Raw genomic sequence first — 21322 nt, 5'->3', positions numbered from 1 at the left:
AGCAAGAATTTGCTGCACATTAAATTAATGACCTACTTGTGTAAGCTGTACAGTGTACATGACAGTGTTGTATCAAAGACAAAATAGAACTTTTGCTACAAATATAAAGACAAGTCATTCACCTCCATAAAACAAGAACACATTCTATTGGCAGAGGGTATAGATTTCTTTCCTCATCACAAACTATGTATTAACGATAATATATTGTCTTTATCACTATGTTGGTTTTAATCCACCACAAAAAATTATTCTATACCACTTGAATGGACTAGTGTACCATCTGAGACCACAAAAAAAGATGGCGCATTTCAACTAGTTATTTGCTTTGCATTCAGTTGCTCTAACGTGAATCAGAGAAATTATAAGCTAGGTGATGTGGGATTTTACAGTAAAGAATATTATAGGTGCAAGTAAGAATAGGCTTTTTTTTTTTTGAGATTGTGAGTCAAGAATAAAGCCAATGAGGAATGTCACCTATATTTATATAATTTTCTAAATACAGAAAATATATATGCTTGCAGTATTATTGTATAGCTATGATAATTGCATGATGTGCAGCAGAGATACCCTTCACCATGACAGCTTTAAAGAGAAATGCTTTATTCTAGGTCATATGGGCATTGGCTTCACTGACAGCACTTGAGGCGATAACATACTAGGTAAATATGTCATGGGCCAATCTGCTAATATCTACACAGATCCCCTGCAGTCTATTTGGCATTAGAAAAGAAGGAAATATTGTTCTCAGAAAGGTAGCTCAAGGAACACCTCACCAAGTTGCTTATATACAGATATAGGCTGTCTGAAGGAAAAACAGCATGGGCTTGGACAGGAGAACATGAGAAACGTACACCAAAATATCACAAGCATCAGCAGCCCAGGAGCAGGTCACCTGTTGAGTGACACTAAAATTTTTACAATGTGTGAGCACCGATTCTACCTCACCCAAAAAGGTAGAAATCCCAATTTCCATATTCTTCCCTCCTTACTGTTATCTTTTACCACAACTGGCTCAGGGTTAAAAGGGCCGACCACCTGAAAAGTGCTTACATTTTAGAACACTGAAAGAATGGGCAAAAGTTAATGAGAAGTGAATGCATAAAATAGAAATGAATGTATAAAATAGAAAAGGAAACATCATGATAATAAATATTACAAAATAGGGAAAGTATCCAAGAGTAGAGAGACTATCCTATTTTCTGAGTTGTTTTCAGTTACACTGTTACCTGAAAATTCAGTAGAAATGCTCAGAAAATGTATAATTTTATTTGTTGGTAAAAAATACATATTTATTATTACTTTTAAGGCATATATCATTTTTAGCTGCTCTTTGTCACAGAGAAGTCAAAGGTAAATATTTAGTAAAAGCTGAAAAAATTCAGTGATGATATTTCTCTGTTCTTTAGCTTCACTGTTTCATTATTATACAAGAGATTTAGGATTGTCCTCCTAGTTGAATAAGAAAAAAAATCTAAAGAATTTCCAAAATCAAGAAAAGATTTGACATAGTGCTATCATTGAATGTTTATTCTTTAAAGGATGTAAGGAATAATTTCTACAGGCAAAACATCTTCTCAAGTATCTCTTGAGAGTAAGTAAAATTTAAGTTGTGCTGCTCACAGTTATAGAGTATACCCCTTTTTTCCCTAATATAATGCAAATAGTCAAGACTCCATTTTTTCCTCTGAGCTACTTCACATTTCCTTGCAAATTGCTTCCAGCAGTATTTCTCCAATAGCTATTAGTGCTGGGTATTGTCTTTATTTTTTGGTGTGCAAGTATTGTCAGTTATGAAAATAGGGAAGATATGTGCACTAAAAAGTCAGACTAAATTAATCAATATGTTTGCTGAGAAATGGGTAGGATTATTTTCCTTATTTAGATATCTCTTTCTTTTCTTGGTTCATGATTTACACAATCAATAGAAAGCACCTTTGCAGCTTTGCTTAGAGAAGGATAGCTTACAGCAAAAAAAAATTGTAAAAACTGTATATGTACTTGTGCACATAAGAATAAAAGAAATGCAATGCTGAGTACATTTCATGAAGAGATGATTTGCTTTGAAACTGAAAGTCAAACCAGAAATGCCAGATGTTTGAAGGTTTACCTCTGTGGAAATTTGAAAGATAAATGATTTATATATTTTCATTTTATAAGCATCTTTATGATGGGAACAGAGTGAGGTGAACTGTTCTGTAAGTAATAAGTTATGAGATGTTGAAACATACGCTGGAAAGATCACTATCTTGAATTCCAAACTCAGTTTTTCTGGCTTATTCTTTACAGTTGGGCTCACATAACTTCTGTTTAATATATTTTACATTATCAAATATTCTTAATCTTTTACAACTTCTATATAAAGACAGAAACAAAGCTGCACAAACTTTCTTAGCTCTATTTCAAAGAAACCTGGTGACATAAGGAAATATTAAGTGCTAGTGAAAGTAAAAACTGGCTAAGAAGGTTTTTTCACAGAAATATGTAGAATTTTGCACACATCCAAAAGCTTCCAAACTTTAAAATCTCCATATGAATAGACTTTATATGGCACATGATGCCAAGCCAGATGACTGCAGTGTCAAAAGAGCTGCCAGTAGGATTAGAATATTTTCATTTTCTGGTAGACCAGTAAGTTAGTGTAAGATGACCTTGTTGCCAAACCTGTGTCATTACTTTGCTGTAAAAACTAGAATAAATTATATAGCCTGTTTCATTAGAAAGACCAGCTATTTCTGTCTTCTATTACTGAACATGAACTTTGTCTTTACACTTTTCTTTCTTTTTTTTTTCTTTTGCCAGTCATTTCTCCTTTTTTTTCTTTGCAAACCCCAGACTTACACTCTACTTCAGTAATGATCATTTATCTGTTGAAACAAAGAATATAATTTTGCCATTTTTTAAATATCTTTGACATTTTATGCTAATTTTACAAGTATTTCTTTCAAAAGTTAATGCAAAAAACCATTTCTTTCTGTTTTCTAATTGATTGATACATGTGTATGTCCCCCAATTATAAGCACAATAAACATGGAACAGGACAAGCCCTCTGCTAAAAGCCAGTCAGATAACACCAAGACCAGTCATGTCTGGTAAATACTTAAAATTCTGTACTTAGGAAACTCTTTCAGTTTACTGAAGTAGGGAGAATTCCCAGAGAAGGGAAAGCACCATAAAAGCACAAAAAATAGTTAAACCTGACTTAGAGGCATTTTGCTATATGCTTGATGTCCTCCCCAGAAATTATATAGTACTTTGAAAATTTACCAGAAAATAACAGTCTTTCAAATGGAACCAACCATATAAGTTCTTCCCAAACCTATTGTTCTCCAAGGAGAAAAAATTTGGTTTCCACATGAGGGGTAAACATTTACAAATAAGTGAAGCAAAGTGTGACTGGGATGTTTTCTGTTTTGATAAAGTGTAATATCTATACACAGGTTTCACTCCACAATCTGTGGAGATATGGTCCTCTAGAAGGATTTCTTCATTTAAAAAGAAAGAAAAATTAGTGTATGGTTTCAGGAGTATGAAACCCTGATGTCTCACACAACCCCAGCTACCTCAGCTGTTCTTCACAGGAACTCAAGCCCTGTGAAGAACAGCTGAGGTAGCTGGGGTTGTTTAGCCTGGAAAAAAGCAGGCTCAGGGATGATCTTATCACTCTCTACAACTACGTGAAATGTGGTTGTAATCAGGTGGGGTTGGTCTCTTCTCCCAGGCAACCACTGACAGAGCAAGAGGACACAGCCTTAAGCTGTGCCAGGGGAAGTTTAGGTTAGATGTCAGAAAAAAAAAAAATCTTCACTGGAGGAGTGATTGGGCACTGGAATCATCTGCCCAGGGAGGTTGTGTAGTCACTGTCCCTGGATGTGTTTAAAAAAAGATTGGACATAGCACTCAGTGCCATGTTTTAGTTGATGGGGAGGTGTTAGGTTAGGTTATAGACTTGATGACCTCAAAAGGTCTTTTCCAACCTAGATCATTCTGTGATTCTGTGATAAGAGGATGGTGTCCAAGTGTCACTAAATGTGGCATATTAATTCTATGGGGACAAAGGCAGGCACAAATGGGTGATGCTGGAAGCACAAAGAGACCCTCAGAACTTGAATTTGAAATGATGGGGAAGGGAACTCAATGAAAACAATATAAAGATCAGAGTGATGGTCTCAGTGCAAGCAATAAGGAAGATAATTTGACTGCCATTTCTTTTTAGGTTCTTGAAGAAAAGTAAATACAAGACAAAAGAAGTAACTCAGTGGAATGAAACAGAATATTCTGGGGATTCTTAGGGAGAATGAACAATAGATATCAATATGCCTTTGACAGACTGGTCAAGAGAAGTGCAAAAGATGGGCAGAAAAATTCTTTGCTGTAGACAAAAACAACCATAAGAAAATCCCTATTAACTGTTTCACACACATTAAAGTGTTTCTGAATCAGTTTTAAGTGAGAGTTATAAATATGCTAAGCTAAAAATAAAATTCTCTATAAAAGAAAAATTCATTTAAGTGAGCATTTGTACAGAAAGTCTCAAGACTATGATTTATTGTATTCCTCTTACAGATGAAATAGCAGAACTGGAATGGCAATTTCTATTGCTAATTTTTCAGGTAGTCATAACATTTAAGCAAAAAAAAGGAGGTAAAGACCCTTAGTGGACTCAATGTCATAAAATTTAATATAAAAGTGACAAAATCATAACACTCTTGTTCATAAGTTTTTTTGTCATATTTATTTTTTTAAAAAAGAGAGCAAAACTTCCTCAGCAATTGCCAAAATATGATGTTCTGATACCTCTCAGTTTGACTTGAAACATAAAATGTGAATTTAACTAAGTTTGGGGACAATTTTGTTCAGGTATTGATTTGAAGGTAAAGAGATAAGGTAGATCCTTCACCTCAAAGAATATCTTAAACATGTGGGGTAGTGTGAGGGACAAAGAAAAGCTTTAAATTAGACTGCTGAAAGAAGGACAAAAACGTCAACACTTGTAAAAAAAAGAGAGCATGTAGGGCAAAACAGGTGAATATAAGCTCATTTTACTTGTCCACTGCCGCGCTCCACAGTCCACATGACCAGGCTAAGACCTGGGGACAGCTCTTCAGATTGTATAGGATGCATAAAACTTACATGTTTTTTGCAATTTCTCAATGAAGTGAAGTAAGAGAAGTGTCACAGAATAAAAAGATAATTACTCTGAACAGCAATCAGGCACATCGGGCTTTTAGGCCAATTCTGTCAATGTGATTTTGAGAACTGATTTTGTTTTTAAGTGGATCAAGAAAGACCATTTCTTCTTTTCCTAACAATAATGATATTTGTTTTTAGAAAAAACAAATAGATTAAATGAAATAGAACTCTTATTACAAAAGTGAAGGTAATTACCAGTAAAAATTTGCTCCCACAGAAGGCTAAGAACAATCATGGGTTGCTCATAAAACTAATAATTTATATATGAATTGTTCTAATGACAAATGAAAAAAATCTTCATCTCATACCTGTGCTGATAACAACCTAATTTCCAATCTAAGGCTCTCTCTCATTTCCCTAAAATTTATATATTATCGTCAAGATTCATCAGTCCCAGGTGATTAAATGCCTCTCTCTGTAGTGGAATAATCTGTTTTCAGTATGACTGAAGATATCTGATTATGATTCAGCAAATAAAACTCTCAGTTGAACCCAGGCAACTATCAAATTTTGGTCCAATATCTATATATATTATTAAGCTACAATTTTAAGTGAACTTAGCTTTTTTTATATTTTTCCAGCAGAAGAGTTAAAGGATAAATTTTGGCTCTAGCTTTACCTATTGCTTTCTTTATACAAATAGATTTGAGGAGAAAAATCTTTCTGTGAAAGATGAACCTAAAGTGAAGTTTAGACACATGAAAAATATTCAGAGAGCTGGAGAAATAGAAATAAGTGGATGGAGAAAGAGAATTGACAAGCTGCCCCAATACAGAGTGGAAACCGTTCAAGCTTGTTGCTGACTCTTATGTAAATCCTTCCACTGTGACCAGACTGACTGCTTCAAGAAAGTAATTTCCTGCTGCCACAGAAACTTGATTAAAGAGACCAAAACACAAATAAAGAGCAATGCCTTGTGGTCCTCTCCTAAAGGGAAGCCTGCAGGGAAAGGAAGCTTAGAAACTGTGGAGCAGGTTGGTGCTAAACAGTCTGACTTCATTCTTGAATTTGCCAAGAGTGTGTTGTCCACCACAGCTTTTCATAATTGCAATGTCTCCATGTAATCTAGATGATTCAATTCCATGTCAAGTTTTATTTCCCTACAAAACTAAAAAAATGCTATTTTCTAACTCAGGAGTTACAAATGTATGCCAGCTAAGAACACTCTTATCATGCACTGCAGCACATCTTCAACTGTTGTATTATCATTATCTGAAAAGCTACCACTTGAACAAGAAAAGGAGTATGATTTTTTAAACAGAAGAATTATTGAGTCATTCAGAGAAATGTCTCCACTTTGATTAGAACCAAAATGAAAAAAAAATTCTTTTTTCCTTGAAGAACCATCTCCCTCTACATAATAACCACATAGTGCTCTATGAACATTAAAATTTACAACTTCCTTTTTTAAGCTACAAACTCTAATTACATAATTTTTCAGGTGATAAATCTAGAAACTAGATTCCAAACCACAGACCAATCTACTGTCATGTTTCTGTTGACTGGAACTTCAGACAGGTAGAACCAGGGTAAATTTAAGAGAGAGGAAGGGAAGATTTAGCTCAAAGAATGTCAGCAGAACACTTTCCACTAAGATACATATTCTTGCAAGTCGGTCCTATCTCCCAAGGCATGACAGAACTGTCCTGATTTTGCAAAAAACTGCATGAGATACATATATATATATATTTACACACACACACACCCATATGTATAAGGTCCAGCTATTTATGTAAAATGTAGACATGTAAATGTATGTACAACCTAAATTAATGAAGATTATAGCTTACCAAACATATGTGCCAATCTCTATTGGAGGGAAAACAGAGCAGGGCATAAGCAATCCCAGACATTCCTAGAATATGTTGATGATAACTTCCTCCTCCAAGCCACAGAGGATCCAGAGAGGAGGTGCTATGCTGGACCTTGTTCTCAGCAACAAGTAGGAGCTAGTGGGGAATGTGACATTCAATGGCAGCCTAGGCTGCAGTGACCATGAAACCATGGAATTTGAGATTCTTGCTGCAATGAAAAGGGCCCAACAGCAATCTCACTACCCTGGACTTCAAAAAGTCAAATTTTGGCCTTTGGAATCTATTTGAATAGTTGCCCAAGAAAGTTGGCTGATATATCCAGGTACCCAGCCTCCAAGCTCAGAAGCTTGGAGCATACCAGCAAAGAGGAAGTCAATAAAAATGCCAGGAGACCTTCATGGAAAATTTGATGACAATGCTAAATTGGGAGACGTGCTGACACCCTTCAGGACAGAGAGGCTCTGAAAAGACACCATTAAAAATTAGAAGTCTGGGAAATCACCAACCTTATGAAGCTTAACAAGGGCAAGTGCTGGATTCTGGACCAGGAATAGGGCAACCTTGGTGGTGTGTATAGACTGGGGTAAATAATAGGATGGAGAGCAGTGCTGTAGAAAGGGACCTGGGGGCCCTGGTCAATGGAAAATTTATGGAACAGTTTGCACACTAGAGGGAAGCAGTGCCATCCAGTGGGACCTTGACAGTCTTGAGAAGTGGGACCATGCAAACTTCACAAAGTTCAACAAGTGCAAGGTCCTGCAACTGGGCTGGGGATATTCCAGACACAAAAACAGACTGGGCAGAGAATGGATTGAGAGAAGCCCTGAGAAGATGGGCTTTAGGCACTGGTTGATGAACAACTGAACATGAGCTGTTTCTTTCACAGCCCAGAAAGCCAAACATATCCTGGGCTGAATTAAAAGCAGGGTGGCCAGCAGGTCAAATGGGGTGATTCTTTCCCTCTACTCCATTATTGTGTGACCCCACCTGGAGTGATGCTTTAAGCTCTGGGGCTCCCCAGTTTAAGAAGAATGCTAAGGTGTTAGGGCGGGTCCAGAGAAGAGACACTGAGATAATCAGAAGGCTGGGGCACCTCTACTATGCAGACAGGCTGAAAAGGATGGATTTGCTGAGCCTGGAGAAGAGAAGGCTCTAAGGAGACTTTATAGCGTACCAAAAGGGACCCTACAAGATATATCTGAAGCAGTAATTTTCTTGTTGGGTAAGCCCTGATGTTTACAGGTATTTCACATTTTTTTTCCCCACAAATGTCTACAGGTAAGCTCTGCATTTTGCTAGATATTTGAAGATTATTTTGTTTTCTAAAAGATAAGAAGACATACCTCAAGCTATGCCAGTAGAGATGCAGGGTTCAGGAGGAATTTCTTCACTGAAAGAGCTGTCAGGCATTGGAACAGGCTGCCCAAGGAAGTAGTGGAATCACCTAAAAGTGTTCCAGATACAGATACAGAAATACAGTTTTTCTTTCAGGAGAAAGTGAATTTAATTAGGTCAAAAACTCCATGTTTATGGCAAAGACAGTGTTTGAATTTCAGTTTGGACTTAGCAGCAGAATTTGTACAAAGGTTTCTCACAATGGTGAGAGGAGATGCATGGGCATCTGGAATTGATCTTTCTCTACTTGCAGATCGCAGACTTTAGTGAGGGTAAAAAACAGTAATAAGTAGCAACTTGCATAACATGCATTTTATCCAAAGCTATCCTAGAATTAAAAATTACTAACTCAGAAAATTTGTTTTCATCCTAGAAGCTAGTCCTAAAGTTTTACAGTTTGAGGGGTTCATATTACAAATATCATGCTGGGTTGAACAGGCCACACTAGCACAGCACTTAAAAAGTGCAGTGAGTCTAAAAAGGACTAAAGCTGGCCTAGAACAAAGGAGATACAAATTTCCATTTAGACTCATTGATGCAGTTGTATCTCAGGCCAAGGAAAACGCAAGCAGAGGAGGGACCGTGTTTGTGAGTGGGGTGTATTTGACAAATAACAGGAATCATGTCTGGCTAGTGGAAAGCTTGTTTGCTAAAGTCATTACCCCTTCTTTCTCTTACTCCTGTATCTAAGCTTTCTGCCATTCTTCCTCTTTAACCCAAAACACATGCCTTAATACAGAATGTTCTTTTCTCTTTGAAATCCCTCCTATCGGATGCAATTAAATAGATTGCACATATTTTAGGGACAAAAACCAGAGGAAAATTAGTCTCAGACATGCAAAAAATACATATTAACTTTCTGCACTCACCCCTCTAATAAGTTTTTATAATACTATGAAGTGCTACCCAAAGAACTAACAATATGGTCTCCGTCACAGATTTTGAGTGAAAGCAATGAGGTGAAGGAAAAAAAGAAACACGCCAACCCACATTTTCTCCAAGTGTTTCAGTACTTCAGGTTAAATGCATTTCATATGGACAAAACTAATTTTGTATTTCCTAATCTGGATAATTTTTAGAGAGGGAATTTAAGTTGATTCCTTGTCTTTCCATCAAGAGCCTATTTTTGTTATAAAATCATAATTAAAAATCTTTTGGTGTTCCAGAAAATATTGCTTAATATTTGAATGACACTCAGCAGGTAAAGAAAGCCTCCTTGTGCAGATGAGTTGTTTAAGAATGGCTCTTTTCATATCCACCTGTACATTCTCTTCTAGCTCTATGTCTCCATACAGGTCAGAATAATCCAGAACACTACACATTCAGCTTCCTCCAACATGTACTGTGACATCTTGAAAACTGGTTAAAATTTCCTAGTGGGCAGAAACTTTTCAGAAAATTAAAGTCCTGGCTAGCAGATTGCAAAATTAGAAAATACCTGATTGGATGCAGTTACACCTCACTTTATATCAGGCTGTTTGGTAGCATGAGTAATTTCTGTTGTTGAACTGTGTTAACAGATAATTCATTGTGTTGAAAAATTTCAAGTCAGCTTTCATACCAAAGGATATGTAAATATACTTCTCCAGAAACCTTGGATGCAAACTACTTTTGACTTATTAGTTACAATAATGTGATTGTATCTTTTGTCTGAACTGCTACGATATCTGAAAACTGTGTTTTCAGAAAATTAATATCCACTAAATTAAAAGAATAAAAGAGCTCCAAGTCCTTCATTAGTCCCAGTGTTTGGATAAAAAGCAGGGGAAGTCCATGACCAAATCTACAACAAGTAATAACATAAAAATAATATGCTTAGGAGTTTTTAGGAATATTGCTAATTCTGTGATGCAGTATAAAATTTGACCTAGTGTTACTTTACCTCCATTTGCAATGAAATAATTTTTACACAGCTGACTCGATGTCATCTGAAATTCACTCAGGAAATGGCTTTTGTTCAATTACCTCAGTGAACCCTAGAGAAAGAAAGAAGAATCTGAATAGTTTAATAGTTACTTCTTGATCTGCCAATTGCTGTCAGTGTCAAGAAGCTGAACAAACACTCTTCATTCAAATGAATAGAATAGGACAAATGTGTATGATATTTTCTGAGAAGTATCTTAGTGCCTCTTTTAGGTCCCTATTTTGTTCTGTTAAGGTTATGAGTGGCTGATCTTAAATGGAAATCTGGATTTATTATAGATAGAAGAAAATTTAGATCCATGAAATACAAAAGTTCCAAACATCAGCTGAAATCAATGAAATTGATGTGTTAAATATTTCTTTTCTGCAGCTTATATTTCTACATGATCTTGTTACTTAAATTATTAATAAACATGCCAACAGATTTATAAATAATAGCATTGTTAAAATGAGACAAAATAAACATTTTTAATAAAAAATATTAGAATTATTGTTATAGAAGAAAATTAGAGGCTTAGAATGGTATTTGTTCTGCAGAGAAAAAAAAATTAGGATGTAGCAAAATGGGGGTCAGCCTTTTCCCCCAGGCAACTAATGACAGGATTAGAGGAAATGCCATCAAGCTGTACCAGGGGAGGTTCAAGCTGGACATCAGGAAGAATTTCATCATGGAAGGGATTGTTAAGCATTGGAACAGGCTGCCCAGGATGGTGGTGAGGTGTTCAAGAAAAAACTGAATGTGGCATTTTCTTCTTGGCTCAAAATTCCTTACATTTCTGTGTGCACATCTATACATTATTCCAAATCAGTCTGTTTGCTAGGGAGGTTTAGGGCTGACACCTACCTCTCTGAGCATTAAGCAGTATGCTATCAATAAAGTCAACCAAACTTAGAACACCTGAAAATACTCTCTGCCAATAATTTGAATTCACATTTGTATGTAGCTTGAAATACAAAAGCAAAGAAACAAAAATCCAGTTAACAAAAAAGGAGAGGGGATTAAGTCTTCAAATATGGTGAACAGTATAAGTTTTTGAGCATGGTTATTGTCACTGCAAGAAAAACACACAAACCCAAGAATATACCACAACACCAACAGGCTACCTGTGCATATTTCACACTGTATTAGTTAGCTTCCAAAGATTAAATACCCCAAATTGACTTACTTCCCAGTGACCACAGAGGTATCACAACCTTTCTGTATGTGTAAGTAAACCATAGATTTAAATGAATAGTCAAAATATGTGTTAATTTACATTATTTGTTCTAAGTGATGGCCAAAGATGTCTCTTTTGTTGTTCCTGTCCTCCCCTCATGGCTATTGAGTGAGTCACCTCAAATTTCTCCTCTTATAGAAAATATAATTTCCAGCAAGTAAAAAGACTAACTTATCATTAGGCTGGAAAAAATCCATTGATTCTGACAGCCTGAACAATGCTACTAGCTCCAGCATGGGAGAGGCAACAGCAACAAAAATGGAGAAGAATGGAGAATATAAGAACACAGATGCTATTTTTGACAGGACCTGGATATCTTTCAGCAGTAGGTTCTGACTTCTGACTAGGAAGGCAGGAGGAGTCTGGTCAAGGTAAGGAAACATGATGGGAAAAAAATGCAACTTGAAAGGCTTATCAGAATACACCTAAGACAACCCATTCATCTGTTGTTGATTTCAGAGAATACAGTATTCTCCTAAACTTTTTGTACATATTTCAACATGGTAAGGACATTGATAAAACCAGAAACTCACAGTAAATATTTTGAACAAAACCAGTTCTATTACTATCACCATCCCATTAATTTGCCAAAGCCACCCTTCTGATCCCATATTAGTTGCCAAGCTCAATACATCTTAAATTTCTTTTATATAATCATATAATATGTAATTAGAAATTCTATTTCATCTGTGAATTTGCCATTATATTTAAATCATTGAATCCACAATATACCATTCTTATCCTTTATGGTCATTTACAGCATTTCAAAGAACTAATATAATTTAATTGCAATTTCTCACGGTAGTGTGGAATGCACTACGGACCTTGATTCTGTGTAAGTGCTGCTCAGCAATAATGAAAACATCTTTGTGTTAGCAGCACTGTTTTCAGCACAAATATAAAACATACTAAGAAAATTAAATCTATCCCAGAGAAAATCAGCACACAGTTTAAAGTGTGAAACACATTAACAACCGGAGTGTTTTTGAGGCTTTTCAGTTGTAAAGAGGATTTCTTTTTCTACTGTAAAAAGGCTACACTTTGAAGCAGAAGCACTTAAACCTTAGTGGATCTATTGAGTGCTACAGAATACACTTACTATGCCTGATTACAGCACATTTTAGAAGTACTCTAATAGATAGTGAGGTTACTTTGGGCATTGCTGTCAACTTGTATCGCAGAGTGCATCTACCATAGGCAGCACAGGAAAACTGAGTAGAGGAAAACAGAGCAGGTGTCGTGTCAGTAACACATTACCATGCTCACTTCTGGGGCCAGGGATGACTGAGGAATTTTAAAAAGGATATTTAGTCTTTTAAAGCAATAGGAAGAAGACTGGAAATTTCTATCTTCTTGACTTGCAATTCTTCTTGACTTGAAATATAAAATGAACTGTGCCATGACGCATACATTTATGCATCTTTTTATGCATGTTCCTTTAGAAGAAAAAATTAAATTAATTAACACGAATCTTTACAGTTGTCTGATATTGCAGAAAGAGAGAATCATACAAAAATATTCTTGTATTTCTCTTGTTGAAGTGGGAGGGTTCCTTGTTTTATGGGAGGTAGATTAAGTAGGGGACCTAGATCCAGCTCAGTGACCAAAGGTCTAGGAAAAGATATTGCTGATTTTTGTCATATATAGATTAGGTCATAAATAGGGCGGTATATAGGGGAAAGAAAAAACAAAGACACACAGAAAGAGAGAGAGGTAAGGCTTTGACATTTCTAGAGCCAGTTTTTCAAGGTTTTAACATAAAACAATTTAGGAACATATAATCTTAATGTCTGCTCAATCCTGGATATTCTACTAATTCTTTAGGTTAAAATAGAGAAATACTATTCATACATCTTGTGTATTCTTTAGCATCATTGTTTTCCATGTTGTTCCTGAGGTAGTCAGATCCAAATAAGACTAATTATAACCAAATCCAGAAGAACAACAGAACAATAAGCAGTCAGTCATGTCACTGGAGCCAAACACTCGGATTTTCAATATTGAATGCAGGGGATATTCCACTGATACAAAGGAAAAACTATGACTTGGGATTATTGCAAAAAGGATTTTCCTACATAAAACAAGTTACTCAACGTTTATGCAATATTTTGTCACCCAAAGACATCTAAAATAAGGACTAACCACCTAACTTGCCTCTTGAACAATCCTGCCAGAGATCACAGAATCACATAATATGCCAAGTTGGATACTAGATTACTAGAGTTGTGTGTGGTCTAGATAGCCTGCACTTTGGGAAACATTGCACAGCTCTGCTGTGCTGCCCTGCGTGTTCAACCAGCCGTCCTGCCCTCCTCTGCAGTGCCCTCGTCACTGTTTCTCCAGAACACTGCAGGGTTGGGGCTTTCCCCATGCAAGACTGAGGATGAAGTGTGGCAGAGGGAAGCAGCCACCTCAGAACTTCCCTCTGGTCCCTGAGATGTGCAGATCCTTCTCCTCCTGCATGGGCTAAGCCCCTCAAGTCCCCGGGTGGAAAGACTGTGTAGGGGGTTTTGAGAGGAACTAATGTCTGCTCCCTGGTTTCTGGTCCCAAACTATCAAACAAACAGCACAACTCTGCCTGTGGGGTACACCTGTGGGCAACAGCATTTTAGTAAAATCTCACAAATGTGTCCACTGTGCGAGCAACGTTGTCAGGATATTTACAGCCAGCCTTGGTATTTGTATCAAGAACTGAAAACACAGTCACTATTAACAGTATGTGACTTGTTTTTTTACCAAATTAAAAACCTATTTATTGTTTGCTTTCTTTTAGAAGAGTAAAAAAGCAAGCTCATGGAATGAAAGGTGAGAAGTAACTTCATCAAAACCCAACCATGGTTTCTTCCTCAGGATAGCAACAGTGCCACTGTGTCCTTTTGCATGCCATTACTACAAGCTAAATTGTAAGTTCCTGGTTAGAAGATTCCTGTCTGCATAAAGGATTTATATTCTTCTCTTCTCAATCATTACATATTAAAAGTCACAGTATCACATGAATTTACTCAGAATATTCTCTTGTTTACAAGAGAATAAAATATGTGTTTTATGTATAATAAATACAAAATATGTTTTATGTATAATTATATGTTAACTAAATGTACCTGTATTTTAAATAAAAATGCAGGGAAAAAAGGTAACTAACAGAAAAACTTGTAATACAGAGTATCCATACATGAAAAATTACTGATTAATTCTTATTCAACTTGTCAAGTTACCTAATTTTGACAGTGAGATCTCTCAGTGGCATTCAACATATCACCACTCACTTTGCAGTGAAATTAAGTATCTACTCAACACTAAAGTACTTGGCTGTTATCCGACCGTGTTTGCTCTTAATGCTTTTAAAATCCATTAGCTCTCATGGCCCTTATTCAGATTGACAATGTTGTACAGAATGAACTGTTACCATTAACAGGAAGACAAAACAAAACAAAAAAGTTAGCTGCAAAAACATGAGAGTGTATATGTATTGATCAGGAAATGCCTGCTACAAAATAAATGTAAACCCACATAAAAGTGTGGGAACAAACTGAACATTTTTATCAGGGTTCCTCAGAATCACTTTTTCTTTTTTCAGAGAATTGAGGGAGTAGATTGATACAAGGTATAATTGATTATGTATTAACATTAGCTGAAGATAACATGAGGAGGTAATGATAATGTGTTTGATTTATTATAGCTATATACACTGGGTAATGCTGCACCAACCAAACAATTATTACTGGCTGTATCAGCTCTCTGCATTGAAGCTGATCACATGTTTGTTATACAAGAATTTATTTATCCTGCAAAATCTTGACCAAGCAGACTATTCTTTATTATTTAAACAAGATGTGCGTGTTTTATTAGAAATTACATCATAGTAAATAGGACTTGTGAATCAACTCTAAAATATTAGTCTCCCTGTTTTGAGAAATGGGCAGAAAATTTTCTCAGATCATAGTAAAGTAAGTACAAATGTGTTTGACTTCAGAAAAATAAGCAATAACCCTTCCTTCTCAGAAGCATTTTTTATTCAATAAAATCCTAAAGATGCTACAACAACCCTCCAAACCCTTCCAATTCTTTAAGTAGAGCTTAAAGGTATGTTTTAAAGTTATCTGGATATTGAATAGATCTGACTCCAAAATAAAGCCAGGTGCTGTGCAGGCTGACCTCATGGACATTCAAACACAGACCAAGCTCCTTAGCTTACTAAAATCTCTGTAACAATTTCAAACAAAGGCATAATCTAAATATTTTGAAGCTTTTGGTGAACTCTGTATTGGAATTGTCTCCATTATCTTGACCTGCTCTCTAAGTTTTAAGGGTTATCCTAAGAAAAAATATGAGAAACATATATGCTAGGAAAAACTTCATTTAAGATATCATTTCCATGGAATGATGAAAGAAAAGCTATTATATTTTGCATGTTGAAAGACCTAAGCTTATAGTTTGCTGTTGCTGTAGCACACCATGTCTACCCTATTTCAACCTTTTTTCTTGACAGCAATTCTTAGGAATTCAGAAACTCCAGCAGTATAAATTGTCTAAATTGGTTTTATAGCTCTAGATCAAAAATTACAGCTTTCTTAGCAATGTAAGAATTGAATTTTTTATGCCATTCTCTGTGAAAGAATGGAGTGTCATGGGCAACAAGATTGAAGGATGACTTGGTGGCCTGGTACTGGTATACATCATAGGAAGAGATGGATATATACTAATAAGGCAGGAGAGAGCATGAAATGAAACTGCCAGAGCAGGAAATCAGTGCAGATCAACACGAAGGTGTGATCAGTGCAGGTCAGCCCTAGACTGGATAGGGCCAATGTGTACACATAAAACCCAGGTATCACTGCACTTGCTTTAATGGGAGAACAGCCTGTCCCTGCTGCTCCTGACAGTGCTCTTCTGCTGCTCTGTTGTGTACCAAACTTCTTGACACAGTTCTTCTGTGCATCAGTGAAAGTAGAATTATTTACATCTATTCTCTCTAGGATTAGGATTATCAAATTTTCCATAGTGAGCATGGATGTTGCTACACATGCTAATGCTATGTATTGAAGTAACAAGATGCTAACATGTAATGTAAGTAAAAATGAAATTGCACTAAAAGTGCTATGGAAGAACAAGCAAGAAATTAACAAAACATTCAAATTGAGCAAAAGGGCTGTTAATAGAAAGTGGAGCTTTGATAATTTGTTACATATTGTAAAAATTATTTATTTATTCTAAAATATGAATATCAAGTTTGAACACCTATTTCTGCAAAATTAATTTATCCTAGATGTGAAAATATTCCCCAGCACCAACTCTGGATCTGCTGAATGATTAAGCAAATATAGTGATCTCTTACACCAACACCCATATTGAGTAACCCACGTTTGAGTAGCAAATTTGTAATGTTTCCTTATAGCAGAAAGCAGGTAATTTAGCTGTGTCTTTGGACAGTTTAAGAGACTTTGTTGATAGATAAAGACAAAGACAATTAACAGATAGTTAACATAGGCTACACTTGTCCAACTCTACTTCTAATAAAATTAATAAAGGTCACCCTTAGTATGCAGGTATCAAGAGAGAGAATATGCTAAACTGTATGCCAAACTAAGCTGTATGTTATCCTCCTACTGCTTTAACTGAACTGGGAACTGCTGAACTGGAGCAAAAGTGAATGCTCAGTTTGCTTTGCTTGAATGTGCTCTCCTTAAGGCAAGTTTGACATTATAGTAAATTTATGATTTGTGAAAATATTCTTATTACATCCTACACAGATAAGCATAAACAAAGTTTTCTGCAAAGCTGCATACTAAGAAAGAATTTTGGAAAATTACAGGAAAAAAAAGTCAACTCGTAAGTGTAGAAAATCAAAGTCATATAATCCCAAACTTTAGCTTTCTATCCATCACAAGACACTTACCTCTATGTAAGTATACTGCTAACTGACTCTTTCTTGCAATAACTGGAACAAATCTCCTGAAAATAAAGCCCTCGTATATATGAAGCTGCTTTCATAGCATTTTTTTTGTCATTGATAAGTTTTCCCGAGTCACCTTTTTTTACCTTAACTTTCAGCCTTTTTACTGAGCATCTGTTAGCTAAAATGAGGCCTATAATAAACATTTATGTCCCTCTTTATGCTGATTGTTGTTTACACCTATGTGGCAAGGCTGTAGGAATATATTGAATATTTATGTAGCAAGAAATTGCACCTCCAGACTATTAAACACTGAGTGGAGCAGCTGGGATTCTCTAAATGCATTCAAGCCACTAGCAGTATCCATTATTTATCTGCATTACTAGCTGCACTTGCAAAGATTGTTCACTCTTTCTCCTCTAACACCTGATGACAGCAGAATGGGAGCACATCTTTTTTTACCCCATTGACAACCCAATTTGTTTGGAATTGCATTCTGGTCTGCATTCTCATTAAAATGAAGAGGCAATGTGAGAAAGTTAAAAGCCACTAATTTTAAGAGATAGAAGATATTATGGGGATTGCTGGCTTCCCCCCCTACTCTGCTCCACTGCTGTGAGATGTCACCTGGAGTAGTTTTCAGTTCTTGGGCATTAAACACAGGAAGAATATGGACCTGCTGGAGTGAGTCCAGAGGAGGGACATAAATAGATCAAAGGGCCGGAGCACCTCCCTTTTGAGGAAAGGCTAAGTGAATTTGGATTGTACAGACTGAAAAAGAGAAGGCTTTTGGGAGACTTTAGAAAAATACGTAAAGAGGGTTACAAGAGAACTGGAGAGAGACATTTTACAAGGCATGGAATGATGGGATAAGGAGCAATGGCTTCCAACTGAAAGGGAGTAGGTTTAGATTGGATATTAGTAAGAAATTCTTTACTGTGAGAGAGGTGAGGCACTGGACCATGTTTCACAGAGAAGTTGTGGATGCCCCATGCCTGGAAGTATTCAGGGCAACAGTGGAAAAAAAAATGAGCAACCTAGTTTAAGGAAGGTGTCCCTGTCCCATGACAGGATTGGAAATAGATGATCTTTAAGGTCCCTTCCAACGCAAATTATTCTATGATTCTATGATTATTTAGCAAAATTGTGATCAGCTGCAGTAAGTCAGTGCCAGCTCTTTCATTTGAGTAAAGTCAAAAGAACAGAATGAATCAGAGTACAGTCAAGAGAAGACTGTTGTCTACAATATCTCTGGAACTTTAAATTTTCTTTACATTTATTCCTCATTTCCAAGTCAAATCTCAATTTGCATTCATGTTACTGAAAAGTATATCCAGAAGTTCAAGGCATTATCCAGTCTATTCCTTTTCCTCAGTTTTATGTGTACAACTACTCAGATATACATTTCAAAAAAATATTAATATAAATCATACTAAAAGTCCACTCTTTTTCATGCTTATAAATCTCAGAAGTGGGGTCTGGAACCTTAATAGCTAACTCACTTCTTTATTATGTAAAATTCATTAACAAGGTTTTGATTTCCTCTATATGTTTGGTTTTTCACTTGTTTCTTTCATTGCATCTATTATCTAGTAATACTAAAAATACATGAATGTTAGATGATGTCCCATTTTTCTAGTGAGACTTGTTAATGAAATTACTTTCATTATACAGTGATTCCTCACCTTTAATTTATTTATGGAATTCTAAGAAATGTACTTGCCCTACTAAAATTCAGACTTCAATAGTGTTTCTGTTCAGCTTAACAAGTGATTCCATACATTCAGAATCCACTTTCTGCTCTTTGCTGATGTTTCTTGCATGATTCTTATGAAAACTCAATATAAAACTGTCTTTCCTCCATGATTATGTAAAATATCATTTTTTAGTGCTTTTGTTGTATATTTTTAGTTGCATATGATATGTTGTTTATTATATGTTACGTATTTATTTTTTTTAGTCCTGGTCATACCAGATAAGGAGTGGATTCTTATGATAACATATTCTGGGAAGGCATTTCAAGGAGGCTTGTCAAGTTCAGCTTAAATACATCACATTAGCAAGAATTAAGAAATTTGCAATATAGAAGAAATAATCCATTTTCTGAGTCAATGTAATCAGAAAAGAAATAAAAGGAGTGTCTTTCCTAATGCACCTCTTCAAGAACTTCTTTAAAGTCTTAGATTTTCTGGTAACACAAATAGCAAACTATAATAATAAGTAGTAACTATTTGTAGAAACTTGGTCTCTATGAAGTTAGTAGAAGAAAACTTTTCCACATTTTTATTAACTTGGAACTTGGACAGATGTCCAGCCTTTGAATTTTTTGGAACCACCTCTCAAAGCTAGACAACATATCACAAGATCACACTGACAGAGACAAAATTTATATGTAGCTCAGTATTTTAACAGAAAGTAATTTGCTATAAAAGGATAGTACTTCCAACCTTAACATAACTCTTCAGATTTCAGGATGGCATTCACAAAGAGAGATTTTCTGCATCCTAGCCTTCTTCTAGGTATACCAATATCAAGTTCTGATAAGCATTGACATAGCATTTCTTCAACTGACAGTGATCTTATAAATTTTTAACTGAATAAGCCCAAATATGCAATATGCACTGCATTGAGTAAATATGTGTAGATATATATTTCTATTTCTGGAATCTATGTCAGAACAATGAGATGATCAGGGAACCATAAACTTATATGTTTGTATCTTTTCCAGGTTAAAAGAGCATTCACTGCACAATTCCAGTTAATTCTTGAGATACAATTCAGGGAGTTGGGAGTTTCAAGCCTTTAACTAATGTGTTTACCAGTCTGTTATCCAATTGTAAATATGCTCGTTACTTTTCAGAGCAATCATTTGGTGATATATTTATTAATGTCATTATACCAAAGAGCTTGTTGGACACACTGGGATAGAAGCAATATGTTTGCTATGTGCTTATGTAGCTTATCAAACATGTCTTTTGCCAGTACCAATAAAGGCTGCAGGCCTTGTGCTAATTTGACAGTGTAAGGCCTTAGAATTTGTCTGAGCTTGCCTTGATTTTTTAGCTTTTCAGGTTTTGCAAAAGTATGTAGGCATTGCATGATAAACAATAGCCCTTGAAGTTAAGCCAAAATATTGACAATTCATGGTGGCATCCCACCTAGTCTGTACTCTAGGAACACTGGTATTGTCAGCCTAGAATCCAAAGGGATTTTGGAAAAGACACAGTCATTGATAAGTCTTATTTCATAATTGTTTTTTAAAGAACTATTATTAAGGAAGCTTTTTCTGTATTAGTTTGTACTAAGACTGCATCTAGGTTAGTAATAGCTTTTTGCTGGTTTTAATTAGATTGTTAGGATTTTAAGTCATATGAAAAGTTGTTGGCTTTATATATAAGGTGTACTATATTTTTACTTATATTGATATGGTGCACATAATATTGGATGCACACATACTAAGAAACTTGCAAATTTAAGATAATTTGTATCCAGTGGAAGTGTGTGTGCACCAAAACATGTCTAGAGTATATGGCAGCCTTCTGAATAATAGTGTGACTCAGGTTGTATGCATGCATGAAAAGGAATGTTTCAACAGGGTAATGTTCTTGATTAGCAGTTCAAAATTGCCCTAAATCAAACAAAGTAGTAGAGAGGGTTAGACTGACAATGATTTTTCTAGAACAAACCAGAGAGAAACCACAATTATTTGAAGACCATCTTAGAGAGGAAACTATTTTCTGCCTAGATTTGTTCACAGAGATCTGCTAACACATGCACTTTGTTCCTTGCAGAGCCCAGTTTGATGTTTGCTGAAGCCTATGAATTTAGTCTTGACAACAGCCTCAGTCCACAAACCCCTGCCCTGAAACTATGTGGACAAACCTAGATTC

General features: G+C 35.7%; 1 long non-coding RNA gene across 1 annotated transcript in view; it reads right to left on the bottom strand.

The window, feature by feature from the left end:
* LOC144246386 (uncharacterized) overlaps window positions 1-21322 on the bottom strand; it is a 160966-nt gene that overhangs the window by 80633 nt on the left and 59011 nt on the right. The window contains exons 4-5 of the long non-coding RNA XR_014955717.1: window positions 10282-10375; window positions 8348-8448 (exon numbers count right to left, since the gene is read on the bottom strand). This is a non-coding gene — a long non-coding RNA (uncharacterized LOC144246386). The remainder of the gene's footprint in view (window positions 1-8347; window positions 8449-10281; window positions 10376-21322) is intronic.

Source organism: Lonchura striata, chromosome 5, assembly GCF_050655825.1.
Source record: "Lonchura striata isolate lonStrDom1 chromosome 5, ASM5065582v1, whole genome shotgun sequence".
NCBI lineage: Eukaryota > Metazoa > Chordata > Aves > Passeriformes > Estrildidae > Lonchura > Lonchura striata.
This window is presented reverse-complemented; position numbering and strand designations above follow the sequence as displayed.